The sequence below is a fragment of the Pinus tabuliformis genome, chromosome 1_2 (assembly GCF_031772625.1).
Source record: "Pinus tabuliformis cultivar Carrire ecotype Pingquan chromosome 1_2, CPIR1, whole genome shotgun sequence".
Classification (NCBI taxonomy): Eukaryota; Viridiplantae; Streptophyta; class Pinopsida; order Pinales; family Pinaceae; genus Pinus; species Pinus tabuliformis.
Window position 1 is genome coordinate 894,547,739 of NC_142298.1, and position 17,246 is coordinate 894,564,984.

General features: G+C 38.4%; 1 pseudogene; it reads left to right on the forward strand.

Moving 5' to 3' along the window:
* The first annotated feature begins 408 nt into the window (after positions 1 to 408).
* On the forward strand, positions 409 to 2,031 carry LOC149208833 (aldehyde oxidase GLOX pseudogene; annotated as a pseudogene).
* The last annotated feature ends 15,215 nt before the right edge of the window (positions 2,032 to 17,246 follow it).

The following is a 17,246-nucleotide window of genomic DNA, read 5'->3' on the forward strand; positions in this document are numbered from 1 at the left end:
TGTGACGAAATAGCTCGGACCTTTTTCCATAATATATGAAAAATAATCCCTCACGAGGTTGCTTCAATGGACGCCAATGAGGTTTCAGTCTTTTACTCATGTGCCGAGCAAAATGGAGGGAGATAAAGTCTGTAATTTATAATATCGGGCGAGAATAACGGCGCAAAGAAACTTTAGTTTCCCAGTTCGATATTTTACATAAAGTTAAAAACATAAAATAGTTTGAAGAAAGTATTATTGCATGAGATCATCTGGATCTCCCCGAGGCTCATCAGTTGAAGATGCTGTAAAAGGAGAGGAGGAATTTAATCCCCAAATGTGGGTCTGGATAACGGTATAAGAGAATTGTTCCATTTTTGAAGGCCAATGGAAGTGCGGCGGGGATTTGAGATGGGTTTTTATGTTATCGTTATCCTGAGTGCATTATGGGCATGTACTGCAACAGCGCAGTCAGTGAAGCTCGGGAGATGGAAGCTTCTTGTACAGAACGGTGGAGTTTCTGCCATGCACATGACTGTTACTCATCTTAACACCGTCGTCATGTTCGACAGGACCAACTTCGGTCCTTCGCAGCTGATGCTCGACAATGGTCGATGCCGCGACAATCCGCAGGATCAGGCACTCACGCACGACTGTTGGGCTCATTCCATCGAATACAACGTGCGCACCAACACCGTGAGGCCGCTCGAAATCTTCACCGATACCTGGTGTTCATCTGGTGCCTTCGCCGCCAACGGGACGTTAGTCCATACCGGCGGTTGGCGGGACGGGGCTAAAAGAATCCGCTACTTCGTCCCCTGCTCGAATGGCGCTTGCGACTGGGACGAATCGCAGGCTCCCAATCTCATCAACAGTCGATGGTACGCCTCCAACCAGATTCTTCCCGACAATCGCATCATCGTCGTGGGTGGGACTAGGGATTTCACTTACGAATTCGTGCCGAGGACCCCCGGGCAACGAACCTTCAGCCTGCCTTTCCTGAATCAGACACGAACCAGCGCGCAGGTGGAGAACAATCTGTATCCATTTCTGCACCTGTCCTCGGACGGGAACCTGTTCATCTTCGCCAACAGGGACTCCATTCTTCTGGACTACAAGAACAATGTTGTGGTGAAAACTTATCCTACGATGCCGGGGGCCGGCCCTAGAAACTACCCTTCCACGGGGTCGTCCGTCATGCTTCCCCTCTCCGCCTCCGACGGGTTTCAGAAGGTCGAAGTCCTCATCTGCGGGGGATGCCCCGACAACGGTTACGCTTCAGCACAAGCGGGCAACTTCACCGACGCCCTTAACGACTGTGGCAGAATGGTGATAACCGACCCCACTCCTGTGTGGACTATGGAGACCATGCCTAGCCCAAGGACCATGGGCGACATGCTGCTCCTCCCCAACGGAGAAGTCATTATCATCAACGGCGCCCAGAAAGGCGTAGCCGGGTGGGACATGGCCACCACTCCCGTCTTCACCCCTTTACTCTACCGACCCAACGCCGCTCTTGGCACCCGTTTCTTCAAGCTCGCAAACACAACTATCCCCAGAATGTACCACTCCACCGCAAGTGTATTGGCCGACGGAAGAGTTCTCGTCGGCGGCTCCAATGCCCACTTCGGCTACGTTTTCACCGGAACGCCCTTCCCAACAGAGCTCCGCCTGGAAAGCTACAGCCCTTACTATCTGGAGTCTGTTTACGCCATCTTCCGCCCTCAGATAACTTCCGTTTCCTCCACTTCCATCACCTATGGCACCTCCTTCACTGTACTTTTCTCCGTGCGTGCTAACCTGACCCCCGCCAGCGTTGTCAAAGTGAACATCTATGCTCCGTCATTCACCACCCACAGTAATTCCATGAACCAGCGGTTGCTCACCCTCGCAGCTTCCACGCCAACCCTCCTTCCCAATTCCACCAACGTCTACACAATGCCCGTGACAGCTCCTCCCAGCGGAGTGGCGGCGCCGCCCGGATACTACATGGTGTTTGTTGTCAACGGGGGCATTCCCAGCGTCGGCCAATGGGTTCAATTTGCATCTTAATCGATCTCTCTCATTTCCGTTTTACTCTTACACAGATTTAGGACGGCTTTCCGATTACAAAACAAATAAAAAGATTTCATTTATTATATCGGATAGCCAGTGACTAAAATTATCCCAAAGCAAATTCAGGCTTTCTAACAGAGATCACTTCCATTATTGTCCAATGGAAATTTGTAATAAACATGTTCTTGGCAGAAACGTCCAACCTGAATCAGTGCTATGATATCAAATTCATTTTATAGATCAGTTGAAAAGTACGTGTAGGGATTGCCGTGGATTATGCGGTGTAGGGAGGGTTTGAAATCAAGTGTGTTTTAAGAATCAACTCTGGTTGTTATGATTTTATGAAACAATATGGTTACATGTTTATAAAATCTATATCTCAGATCTAAAGTTGGAGAAAAAAAGCATGCATCATTTTTATGTACAAGTTCAAATATGAGTGCTAACAGCAACTCAAATCATATATTATTTAAAATGGTTATATATATATATATATATTAGTTTTTATAATAATATTTATTTATATCCATTATTTTAATATTTACAAGTAATTGTTATAATAATTTATAATTTGTACCCGGAATTTTAAGAAAGAAAAAAAAAAAGTTAAACTCTGTGAAGTATTATCTATTATAGGACAGTGGTTTGTAAATGGAAAATAAAACAAATAAGTTAATGTACGAAAGCTTTGAAAAAAGTTTAAGAAAATGGGTTAATTTGTGAAAGTTTGAAAAAATAAGGAAAAGGTGGAATTTAGAATATCTTTTTAATATTAAATTTACTTGTTATTTCAACTATGAAGATAAGATCATCGGAAGAATATAGAGTTAAAAAAATAAAATTAAAAAGGAGGTATTTATGAATAGGGAAAGAGAATGGAGGTTTAAGAGCAAGAGATATTTGAAATTTTGAGAGCTAATTAATCAGGGAGGGAGGAAGTTTAGTAATTTTTAGGATCTGGTTGAATTAAATTAGAAGTGTAGCATTTTAAGGAAGTGGTATGAAATTTTGAGAACTAACCAATTAGGTAGGGAGAAAGGTTAGTAACTTTTAGGATCTAGCTCAATTGAATTAGAAGTTAGCATTTTGAGGAAGTGTTTAGAGAACTAAATAGAGAAAACATAGAAGAAATTGTATTTCCCTATATTGGTTGGAGAAGATGAGAATGAGAGGATGTATAGGGAAATGACAAGGGAGGATTTTCTTTATGTTCCTAGCTCCTTTAAGAAAGATAAGAGGCTAGGCTTGAATAGTTGGATTGTGGAATTCAATATTGATTTTATTTGACCTACTATAGTTGTTGTAGAAAGAGAATTTCTAAGAGAGTGCCTATATCTATTAATTTCAATTTTATTACTCTCTCCAATAAAGTGGATTTTCCTTCAAAGAATTTTAATATCTTTATGTCTATTTCCCTATGGAGTTGCATTTACAAAATTATCTCCAAGGTGATTGGAGTCATGTTGAAGGTTGTCCTCTCAAAAGTAATCTTAGCTAAGCAATTCAGAACTAATTCGGGTTCTTAAAAGGATGTGAGATACATGATGTTATATGATTAGCACAAAAACCAAATTAGATTCCTGAAAGGATGCCAGATACATGATGTTATACTGAATTAGCATAAAAGGAATTGTACACACTGTCAAAACCGCACACATGCTAGCAGTGGTGATCATGTTGGATCTTTCTAAGGTGTATAATAGGGTCTCGTGGTTTTAATTTCACCTAGACTTAATTCACATAGGGTTGCCACTTCCTCTATTCAAGTGGACTATGAGATGTGTGACGACCACCTCATTTATAGGAGTAGTTAATGGATTAAATTCAAATTCTTTAAGTCTTCAAGGGTGCTTAGAAATGGCATTCACACAGTTATTGTTCATAGATGATGTTCTATTATTCTAATTATATTAGAAAGGTAGGGTCAATGTTTCAAGAACATATTATAGGCTTACAATAAGGCTACAAGTATGGGAATAAATGAGAATAAGTTTGTATTTTATGTTGTTGGTTTGGAAGGTATTCAAGGTTTGAGTATTAGAGGATGTTTTCCTATTCAACACCTAGATGTGTTAGAAGCGGATAAATATATAGGATTGATTCTTAGTCCTAATTGTTATGGAAAGGCATGTTGATACGGACTACTATCTAAAATTGAAAAAATCATCTCTTTTTTGTGTACTAGTGACTCCCTAGAGGAAGTAGATTGATTTTAATAAAGTCAATGCTAAAATCTATTCTAGTTTTTTTGTCACACTCTACATCATATACTAAAAGGTATTCTTAACAAAATAAAAAAGTGTTTATGGGGCTAAAGATTGAAAAACATATATTAATTTGGCAAAGCTCTACCAACAAAATCATTATGGAATTTCATCACAAAGGAAACATGATGAAAAATAATATTATACATAAATACATTGGTTCATGAGCTCTCTTGGACTAGATTAGAAAGGAAATGAATATAATAGTGAATATGTCTAACCAATGGAAAGTAATGTCACCAACCTTCCCAGTCATAGGCTCTTATCTGGCATGGAGAGTGGAAGATAGATCTGAAGAAACAATGGAGCTAGATGCAGTAATTGGGTGTGGTAGAAACATTTCCCTCCTTGATGAAATCATACAACATCTACAATAAATTGGTAGATGTGCATCTATTTAAATTAACAACCTAGACGACACATCCCTACGGTCTTAAGGCTAGAGAAACATAGACAATATTGGTCTAGAAGAAAATATGGCCCAAAGGTGGTATCAATTTTTAGTAGAATTGGAGAAACCTAAATAAGGTTGAACAATTCCCTAGATGAACTAATCTAGGTTCTGAATGAGCAAGGAGCACTTATTGTTAGATATATTGAGAGGTGGGGTGAATCAATATTTCATAAATTTGAATAATGTAAAAGTCACAAACAATAACTTCACATCAATGAACACAATATATATCTCTCTATATATAAATTATTTATATCAAGATGGAAGCTACAACCTTTGATTTTACCAGCTACAACTAAAATGAGCTACAACCCTTGCTTATTTACCAACCACTACTAAAATGAGCTACAACACTTGGTTTACCAGCATCCACTAGAAGGAAGTGACAACCTCCTGAAGGAAGCTACAACTTCCTTGCCTAGCACCACCCTACTATCCTTAACAATAATTTTGGGCTCCTATACCATATATATGTATAAACAATGTGTCTGACCTAGTTGCCAATTCCTATGGCACACACACACATATATCATAGGAATTGACAACTAGGTCGGGCATATTGTTTATAAATTAATATAAATTTATTTTATATTTAAACTTATTATAAATTAATAATAATAAAAAAAGTTAATTTTATTGAAACAATATAATCTCAATTTAACTTTAGATTTATGATACATCAATAGATATCAATTTTACTTAGGTGAAAACATTTTTTAAATAGAAAAAAGATGATGACAAATTTTGCACATTAAGGAATTTGGTCTTTCTCTAAATATGATAGGTTAGGAATTAAGATGAAACTATATTGGTTGTATTCACATGCATTTGTTTAAAAAAATAAAATTAAGTTGGATAATATATTTTAGTATATAATTTACCTTGATGGGGGTAGATAATCGATGTGAAGAGGAACTCGAGAGGGGAGGTGGTGCCTGCCACCCAACCTACTCTCATGATTATTAAGGAGGGGGACATTGTGGCACGCCTCCCTAGCCCCCCCATGCACCATATGTGTTGAGTTATTATCCTTAAAATTTCTCGGAAATTAAGTCATCCCCAGATCATTCCTCCAAGCTACATGAAATGGTGAAGTGTGTGGGTTTTGAGAAGGTTATAGGAGCTCTCCACAGGCAACCTTGCAATTCTGTTCTTCAATCTTATAAAAAGAAACTATGTGAGGGAGTGGCAATCTCTAGATGCATTTTCTGGCTAGGAGAGGAAATTTAGAAGCCCCTGAGCAATTAAGCTTCCAACTAGTCACATTCTTCCTATTTTGAAAGCCTCGGCCCCAACTTTGCTTTGAGAAGGCAGTTAGCATTCGTACGGCTTCTGGTCTAAGGAAGTTTCTCCATGATTTCTTATCACCAGTGTTAGACTGTGATTTTTTGTAGCTAACCCTTACTGAAGTGGTTTTTCAACTCATCACTCATATCCCTAGGTGTCATTCCAAGGTAATTATCCATGTTTGGTCACTCCAGCTTAGTAATTATGCATCAGTCAATTGTGAGGCATTTTTAGGTTCTATTCTTTGCTCTTGTAGTAAGAGTATGGTATTCCTAGTTGACGTGTTCATTGACATTCGGTTCCTTTGGGGCTTAGCCCAATTTATTTGTTGGTGCATCGCCTGTGTTTTCCTCCTATTCTCAACCTTTTGGTGGTGTGGGCTTTGTTATGTTGGTTGGTCATGGCTTTGTATCCCCCCTTCAAGTGTACAAGAGGTGGAATCTATTATTGGGCTAAGTGGAAAGGAAGGGAGGACCATTCCTAAAGGGGATCGACCCTTTTTTATAGCCTTAGTGAATGACATGTGGTTGGAGTCATGGAGACAATTCCCTTCTAAGAATCGCATTGTTTGGATTGTTGCTTAGGCCATAATGTTGAGACAATGGGGTCATAATTATCGTCACGGTATGGGAGCGCACGACTAGTCTAGTTGGTCCCATGCTAAGAGTCAGGCCCAGGAGGTGATTATTGCCTGCTAGCCTAAAACCCCTCCTTGCACCTAAGTTGATATTCATCGACTGGAATGAACTATCCATAGATAAAGACAATCTTTCTCAAATTTTGAACTCACTTGTGATGTTTCACATTGGCTCTTGGATCTGAGACATACCAGGGGGAGTTGAACTTAATGCATTCACTCGATGACCTTACACTAGCACTTGAAGGGCTTATTGAAGAAAGTTCTCAAGGAAAAACATGATGATAGAAATGAAATCATTTAATTTCTCAATGACTCGCAAATAAATTACTAGATAATGCAAGATAACCTTTCCCATTTGGACACCCATCCGACCCACATGGAGAAGCACATATAGTGTAAATTCAAGTTTCCAATACCCCTTGGTTCCAGACTGGAAAACCCTCCTCCAATAACTTCTTATGTCTCCTAGATGGATACTAGTTGTGTTCTGATTTTGATGGTTATTTGGCTTCTTGGACACGTTTTGTTTTGGATATCACAGTCGTTTTTGTCTACTGTAAAATTGTTGGTTAATCATCTACGAGCCAAAAAATCTAGTAAGAGTGAGGCTGGCAGATTTTAAAAAGTTGTAGACAATAATGTAACTTTTGATTTAATGAAAAACTTTTGATTTACAAAAAAATATACTTTAGTATATAATTTATTTTGGTAATATATTTTCATGATATCAGCCTCGAGGGTTAGCTCAATTGGTCGAGTCCCCATTGTTAAAGTACATTCGTTATTAAGAGGTGACGGGTTAAATTCTCTCGACACTCGTAGGGTCAGGCTCTGTGGTTAAGCGAGCAGGAACTGATCCCATAAGGTGTTTCTGCCCAGTACAAATAATCTATGAATGTAGTTGTCACTAATCTCTGGGGTTCATGAACCATATATATATATATATATATATATATATATATATATATATATATATATATGCATCCATTACTATAATTTTATTTACAATTTATTTAATATTATTATATATATAATTATAATTATAATGATTTAATTTAAGGTCATGGTTACAAAGAAAATTGGTTTATGAGATCTCCTTGTTTATATATATATATATATATAGGGCAACTCAACTCGTGATGGTTGTGTAAATGAAGTACTATGTGTGAGGAGGTATGGTGTTCAAATCTCCTTGATTTATCTTTGTGTGCAAAAGGGGCATATGTACATGGTTATAGTTTATAGTGGTAACAATTGGAATCAACCACATGTCACGTGAGTACGAGACTGGTCGAGTTGTCGATTCCTCTAGATACAAAAAAAATGATATCTTCATTAAATAGGTATTTAAACCCCGTACAGAAATTACCTGCATACGAATTCTAAAACATAGAAAAGAAACAATGTGAGAGCATAACACATAAAACACATATACACAGAGATTTTCCCTTGGATCCCAAAACCGGGACTACCAGCTTGATTTTCCATTATGTTCCTTTCAATGTTATAATACATATTTATACATGCCGAAGCATCCAATACCATGGACCGAAAACCATCGCATCCAAAAAACATGTGCGAAAATCATGCACAAAACTATAGGTGGGTCCGCCCAACCTAACATAGGGTCCAAAAACAAAATTTCCCAGGGCGCTGCACCGGACCCCATAAAGTGGGGTTACATGTACACCTCAAACCCCCTATGAGCCCCCCTCGCTACACAATCGGCGCAATGAACGGGGTGCTCCACCCCCCTCTAACCCCCTGGTTAACTATGTGGGCTAGTCGTGGTAAGAATATAACACAACCCAACATTCTCCCAGTTGTTGTTTTCTTTCCACAGGGGGCCATAAGAGAGCTTAGTAATTTTTCTAGCCCTGAAACGCCCATTGTTTTTTTACACCAAGAGAACTTCTCAGAGCTCACAGATCTTGTCAATGTACTTGTAGTATTCTTCAAAGTGTCCACCTTTACCAGCAACACCTTTTTGTCTTCTATCATATCCCTCACAAAGTGATACTGAACATCAATGTGCTTTGTCTTTGAATGATATGCAGGGTTCTTTGGCAAGAAAATTGCACTTTGGCTGTCACAGTCTATCCTTATAGCTTCCTGTACTAACCCCATACTTGAACACAATCTCTGCAACCAAACTGCTTCTCTGTTTGCATCAGTGGCTGCCATGTATTCTGCCTTTGTAGTTGATAATGCCACTACAAATTGTTTCTTACTCATCCAACTGACTGCACCTCCAAATAGGTTAAACACATACCCACTTGTAGATCTTCTCTGATCCAGATCTCCAGCCCAGTCTGCATCAACAAATCCATGAATATCCAACACTCTGTCCAATCCTGGTCTTCCTTGGTAGCACAAATCATAATCACTAGTGCCATGCAAATACCTAAAAACCCGCTTCACTGCTGTCCAGTGCTCCTTCCCTGGTTTTGACATAAACCTGCTCAATACTCCCACTGCATGTGCAATGTCTAGTCTAGTACAGACCATTGCATACATCAGGCTACTGACTGCACTTGCATATGGAACACGGGACATGTCCTCTTCCTCTTCTTGTGTCTTGGGACACTGTTCAACAGATAATCTCACACCTATAGGAATAGGAACCTTCACCGGTTTACTATCCTGCATATTAAACCTCTGCAGTATTGTCTCGACATACTTCCTCTGGTTTAACCAGAGCTTCCTCTTTGTACGATCTCTTTTAATTTCCATGCCCAAAATATAGTTTGCAGCACCAAGATCTTTCATGTCGAATTTGGAGGACAATTGGGTCTTCAAATCCTGGATAATTTCTTTGTCATTTCCAACCAGCAACATATCATCCACATACAAGACCAGATAAATAACACGGTCACCAATTAATTTAAAAGACACACAGTGATCTTCTTTGCTTTTGGTGAAGCCAAGTCCCCGTATAAATGTATCAAATTTCTGATACCACATCCTTGGTGACTGTTTTAACCCATACAGAGACTTCTTTAACTTGCATACTAGTTCTTTCTTACCCTTCACCACAAAGCCTTCAGGTTGCTTCATGTAGATCTCCTCTTCTAGATCCCCGTGAAGAAATGTTGTCTTCACATCCATCTGTTCTACCTCAAAATCAAAAGCAGCAACAACAGATAAAAGTAATCTAATAGAAGTTACCTTGGCAACAGGAGAAAAAATATCACCAAAATTAATTCCCGGCACCTGGGAATAACCTTTTGCTACCAACCAAGCTTTGTATTTCTCTACCTTTCCTTTTGCATTTGTCTTCTTCTTGAACACCCATTTGCTGCCAATGGGTTTCCTTCTAGCCGACAACTCCACCAGATCCCAAGCCTCGTTTTTGTGCAAAGATGCCATTTCATCAACCATGGCCTCTTTCCAGAGTTTTCCATCCTCTGAATCCACTGCTTCCTTCACAGTTCTGGGATCATCATCAGTTACAGACAAAGCAAAATTTGAATAGAAAGCAGATGGACTATACCTTTCTAACTGCCTTCTTTCTCGAACCGATCTTCTCACAGCCGGAGTTTGTGGCTCTTCCTCTTCTGATTTCTCCTCTACTGTAGAGTCTGATTCTTCCTCCTTTAGCTCAAACTCTATCTTCTCATGTTCCTTTGGTTGGACTTCATGTTTAATAACATCTTTCACCTCTCTGAACACCACATCTCGATTGTACACAACCTTCCTTGTTACTGGGTTCCAAAGCTTATAACCCTATAAACCATACTTATACCCAATAAAGATGCACTTTTAAGATTTACTATCCAACTTGGTTCGTTTCTCCTTTGGAACATGTACATATGCATCACATCCAAATACCCTTAGATGTGAAAGAGAGGGTTTCTTACCAGTCCATACCTTTTGTGGAGTCTTATCCTCTAATGCTGATGAAGGTTACCTGTTGACCAGGTAACATGCAGTATCCACCGCCTCTGCCCAGAATTCTTGTCCTAACTCAGCACACTGATCATGCTTCTTGCCCTTTCCATCAATGTCTTGTTCATTATTTCTGCAACTCCATTTTGTTGAGGTGTATATGGAGTAGTCTTATGCCATGATATACCAAACTTCTTACAGAATTCTTCAAATTCCTTGCTGCAAAACTCTCCACCATTATCTATCCCCAACACCTTTATCTTCTTCTCTGTCTGGTTTTCCACCAGAGCCTTAAATTCTTTAAACTTGTCAAAGACTTCAGATTTCTTCTTAAGGAAATATATCCATGTATTCCTTGAGAAGTCATCAATAAATGATACATAGTACACAGACTTACCCAGTGATGGAACCTTCACAGGTCCAAACACATCACTGTGCACAAGCTCTAATATTTGTTTCGCCCTCTTACCACCAAAGGGGAAACTCACCCGATTCTGCTTCCCATATACACAATTTTCACAGAAATCAAAATCTAGAGAGCTATTACTCATACCTTCTACCATACCTTTACCATGAAGTATTCGAAGGCCCTTCTCTCCAATATGTCCAAGCCTTTGATGCCTTAGCATGGTTTTCTCTCTAGAGACCACTAGATTTTTTGCTCCACTTTCAAGAACCATAGAACTATTGCACCCATCAATAACAGTGCTACCTTGCAACTTGTACAGAGTTCCAATCCGAACTCCCCGCATCAATACCAGTGCTCCCTAAACCATTTTGCAAGTATCCTTCTTGAACACTGTTTTTACACCTGCATCATCCAGCTTGCTTATAGAAATCAGATTTCTGGTTAATGCAGGAATATATAGAACACCCGGAAGCGTTCTAACCCTTCCACCTTGCAACTTCAACTTTACTTTTCTGCGACCAATGATTCTAGCCTTCCTATCATCCCCCAAGAAAACATCGCCACCATCATATTTCTCATACTTGCAGAACCAATCTCTATGGGGAGTGAAGTGAAAGGATGCACTTGAGTCAATCAACCATGCCTCATGATCTACATGTGTACTTGAAGAAGCCAAGTACACATCACTACCTTCATCTGAGGTGGTTTTCTCCTCTACAAAAGGAGCCTCATCAGATCCCTTTCCTTTGTCAGGAGCTTTAGATTTATAGTCCCTTTTAAAGTGGCCTTCCTTTCCGCATTTCTAGCACACCACCTTTACAGGTTTTCTTGGAGATTTAGATCTCCCTCTAGATTTAGATCTCCCACTCGATGACTTATTTTTGTTTCTATTCTGAGACTATCCTCGTGCAGAAAAGGCATCACCATTCTGGCTCTCCATATTTTTCCTTCTCATCTCCTCCATCAGCAAGGCTGAGACTATTTCATCAAACTGCAAGGAAGTTACATTGCTACCTATTGCAATAACCAGATTATCCCATGAATCTGGTAGAGAACACAAAAAACTGTGCACTTATCTTCATCTGAAATTTTAATATCAACAGATGCTAACTGACTTACCACAGTATTAAATGCATTCAGATGCTCTGTCACCGAGTCTCCATCTTTCATCCTCAGGTTATACAACTTTTTCCGTAGGAACAGTTTATTCACCAGAGACTTAGATTGGTACAAAGTCCCTAACTTGTCCCACAAAGCCTTCGCCGTAGCTTCCCCTGATACATTCAACAATACTGAATCTGAGACACACAATCGTACTGTGCTCTTTGCCTTCTGATCCAACTTCTTCCATTCTTCATTGGACATTCCCATTGGTTTAGTACCTGGATCTACCGTGATCCACTGATCTTTATCCACCAACAAATCCTCCATCTTGAGTTTCCACAACTCAAAAATTTGACCATTAAATTTCTCGATCTCTATCTTTCCACTGCTCGCCATCTTCTTTCACAACTAGAATCGATCTCGTAGATCTCCCACTAAACAGGGTCTACCACAGGCCCGAGCGAAACCCCTCAGCAACAAAGGCGTCCCCTTGAAGCCAAATCTGCTCTGATACCAAATGTAGGTTTTAACCCCATACAAAAATTACCTGCATATGAATTCTAAAACACAAAAAATAAACAATGTGAGAGCATAACACATAAAACGCATATACACAAAGATTTTCCCCTGGATCCCAAAACTGAGACTACCAGCTTGATTTTCCATTATGTTCCTTTCAATGTTATAATACATATTTATACATGCCAAAGAATCCAATACCATGGACTAAAAACCATCGCATCCAATACCATGGACCGAAAACCATCACATCCAAAAAACATGTGCGAAAATCATGCACAAAACCATAGGTGGGTCCGCCCAACCTAACATAGGGTCCAAAACCAAAATTTTCTGGGGTACTGCCCCGGACCCCATAAATTAGGGTTATGGGTACACCTCAAACCCCCTATGACCCCCCCTTGCTACACAATCAGCGCAACGAAGGAGGTGCTCTGCCCCCCTCTAACCCCTCGGTTAACTACGTGGGCTAGTCGTGGAAAGAATATAACACAACCCAATAATGGTTGTGTAAATGAAGTATTATGTGTGAGGAGGTATGGTGTTCAAATCTCCTTGATTTATCTTTGTGTGCAAAAGGGGCATATGTACATGTTTATATTTTATAGTGGTAACAGTTGGAATCAACCACATGTCACGTGAGTACGAGACTGGTCGAGTTATCGATTCCTCTAGATACAAAAAAAATGATATCTTCATTAAATAGGTATTTAAATAATTTTTAATTGTATTATTTACTTATTTATGGTAAATATTGATTATTTTAGATGTTGATACACTTAGAGTGATTAATTCCTTCAAGTTTCCAAACATTTTTTTCAAGTCTTTTTAATCTAGACAAAAAATGTGGAAGATGTGTGTGTGTGCGTGCTCCCCCAAGTGTCTACTCCATTTATTTTATGTCTGGCATTGAAATATATTTTTCATTATTAGTTATTTTTTAAATTCCATGTGTTAACCCCATACTAAGCATTTAAGGAATTAAACATCCCCTCATATCAACAAGTAAAATGCACCTATAAGCATAGTAATATTTTTTAAACTTTAAATTTCTTTATCTCTATATAAAGTTGATATAAAATTATTTTAAGTAAAATGAATATTTAAATATTTTATTTATGTTTCACAATAAAAGAAGTGTAATAAGGAAGTTTCAATTGTTGTATTTATTTTATTTTATTTAAGGTGAACATTAAAATATTTTAATTGTGAGTGACTTTGAAATATTTTTCTTTTCTTATTAATACCTTTTTAAACGAGACATGTTGAATCCATGTTGAGCAATATATATATATGTTCTTTATATTGAGAAATAAGTTTTGTTTTTGTTTTGTTTTTTTTTTTTTTTCTTCTAAATTTCAATTCCATACTAATATCAAAGGAATTAGGATTATGTGTCATGCTAGGCTATAGAAATCACATTTTGATGCAATAAGAAATTGATATTGAAATATTTTAATTAAGGTAGAGATTAAAGTATCTTATTTATGGATGGTATTAAAATATTTGTTATTAATATTTCTATAAATATTGCATACCATCTTCATGTTTTGAAGGAATTATAGTTATATTAAGTTAATTTATTTGAGGTGGAAATTAAAATATTATATTTATGGTATATATTGAAATATTTTTTTTTTTATTAATATTTTTGAAAATGTCATAAATCAATTACATATTGAACATAGAAAAATTACAAAAGCATGTGATTTAGAGTCTTTAATAGCATATAGAACCTAATGGTGGGGCCTTTGATAGCTCTGAATTTGTAGTTAGGGTTTAGGGTTCTATGAATCTGGATTAGGGCCTATGAGCCCTGACCCATCTAGACTCATGAGGGATTTGGAGCAAATCGACTGCTCTGAATACCCCTTTGAAGGTTTTCAAATTTGGTCCTCTTTTGTGGGGTTCCCACCTCTAAAACATCTAACACCTTTGTTCTATCAAAATGCACTCATTGTGTTGGTGTCTAATTGTAACCTATTCCTTTAAATATAAAGCAAGTTGCATTTTGATGAAATGTTTTCATATATAAAGTGTTTTATTCCTTGCCTATGGATTCCTCTCTCCTTTTTGCAACTCCTTCAATATCCCTCTCTAAATCTCTGTTGCCTTCAATTGTTTCTCCCCTTTCGCCTCCTATTTGTCCATCAAGAAGTTTCAACATTGTGTTTGACAATTGACATTGTTTGGTTGATTGGTGGCACTTGGTATGTTAGAATTGATGTCAATTAGACCAGCATTGAGGCAGATTCTAAGCAGAGAGTTTGCAGCCATGTTTTAGGTAGAAAATGGGCTCAAATACTACATCATACCTTCTCCACTGGAAAGTGATTTGAAAAAGATTTCCAACAGTATTTGGAAGTCCATAAATGGATCTTAGGATCAAATTTATTGATAACCGAGGTAAGGATATTGAAGTCCTTAGGAGAAGGCTGAATTTCAGAACTAAGGAAGCAAGCCAGATTTTGAAACCCCGAATTTTGAAGAGTCAAAGTCTCAAGAGCTTCAGGAGGTCAGAATATCGCAGGTCGGATATTTTGTAACCTTAATATAATTGCTTGTTGAGAAATTTCTGATATGATACAAGGGAGCCAATTCTTGGAATGTCGAAGCTTTAGGAGGTTGGAATATTGGAGGTCAGAGATTTTGTAACCCCGCTATAATTTCTTTTTTAGAAAGTCTTGATATGATACTAGGGATCTAATTCTCGGAACGTCAGAGCTTTGGGAGGTCGTAATTTCAGAGGTCAGAGTATCAGTCAATCAGAAGGTCGGTATGTCGGAATTTCAGAGTTTCGTAACTCCTTATTATTGAATTATTTAAAAGCATATAGGGTTGCAGGGATCAGGGTTTGCAAAGGAAAACACTTACGAAACCAAGGACCGAGGGACCCTTTCTCTCTCCTTTGATAGGACACATGGCAATAATTGATTGGTCCTTAGGAGCTGATGATGGCATATGATGTCAGCATGACATGGTTGTACAGAGGACACATGGTAGTCATATTGCACATTATTGAGTAGCCTAACGAGGAAAATCCTGGTGACACATGTCACCACTATGGAGACACCACGCGGGGTTGATGATAAGAGCATGACGTCATCTCAAAGGTCAGGATTTCGTAACTCCTCTATAATTGAATTTTGAGAGAGTTCTAATACCAGGGGCTTCTGATGATTGTTGGTGGTTGGTCATGGAGCCTAAAGAAGCAAGGGCGTAGAAAGATAACACAAGGAGATAGGCCCCCAATAGGATCTTGAAGCATTTAACACCCAAGTGCTATGACGTCGATCATGACACATTTTCCTATGGTGAAAAACAATAAGGGGTGAAGAAAAAGGGGCTAAAGGCTCGGGATGTCGAGATCTCATAATTTTGTAACATTCCACCTTAATAAAGTTACGATATGGGGAGCCCCGAAATTGCAACATAGAGGTGTATGAAGCCGTCGGTCACAAAACTCATTCCTATGGTGAAAAATAACAAGGGGTGAAGCAAAAAGGGCTAAAGGCTAATCGAAATCTTGTGATTTCGTAAATTCACTTTAATAAAATTTATTATATGTGGAGCTATGATATTTCATACAGAGGATAATGAAGGATGAATGGGTCGACAACTAAGAGTAAATATGTGCAAAAGAGTTGGTCAATGGATTTAATGGCAACTATCATAGGCAGGAGACACAGACAAAGATCGTTGCGTCAAGGTAGCAAGGACCATGATTGTGCAGGATGATTTAAATGGAGCCTATCATGAGCTGAGAAGTAAGCTACCTCCGATCTCTCATGCAAACCTCATTGAATTGAATGAAGATTAGACCCTGAGGGACAAGAGATTGATTATAGAAAGAAAAGATCTATGTTGGAGTACATTTTGAGCATTGTGATCAAATGAATAAGCATGGACAACTTCATTGGAGTGTGCATGTTGACTGATAATTTATTTATCAACATGGAAACTCTCAGGAGCGCATTCCCAATGTTTAATGTGGATGAAGAGATTAGGCAATTTGATGCAACAGTAGCATGGAAAACCATGCAAGAGTAATTTTGGACAACATTAATGGCAAGTTAATGGTCAACAAAGAGAGCATTGTTCCTAGCATTGTAGGGGAACAAAACAAAGGAGCACAATTGAGAAAATTGGGGGGAATATAGTATTGTTGTGCGAGTTGAAGAGTGCGAATTGGAGTATGCGAAAGTGGTCTGAATGGCCCAAGTGTTTAAACATAGACAGAGTGTTGTTGAGGGTTGCAACTAGAGTTGAAGGAGCAACATGGAACATAGTTCAGAAGAGAAATGTAGTGTATCAAATTTATATTTCTATGTATATGTATTTTCCTCTGTTTTCAGTTTAAAAGTTGTATGGAAGGTAGAACACTGGCTAGAGCAGGTGGTGACCTACACTCATAAGATTTTGGTGCCTCTCGGCAAGTAGGTGCTTGTTATATTAATGGGATCATTGCCTCCTGTGAGTCGTTGCCCACAAACAAACATATTGTTGGTTTTTTCCCTTTGGGTTTCCACGTAAAAATACTTGTGTCAATATGTGTATATTGCTCATGTGATGGATTGTTTGTACATGTGAATGCCTTATCTTGCTAATCATTTTTATTTTGTATGAGAGATCTCACAAGTAATTGAC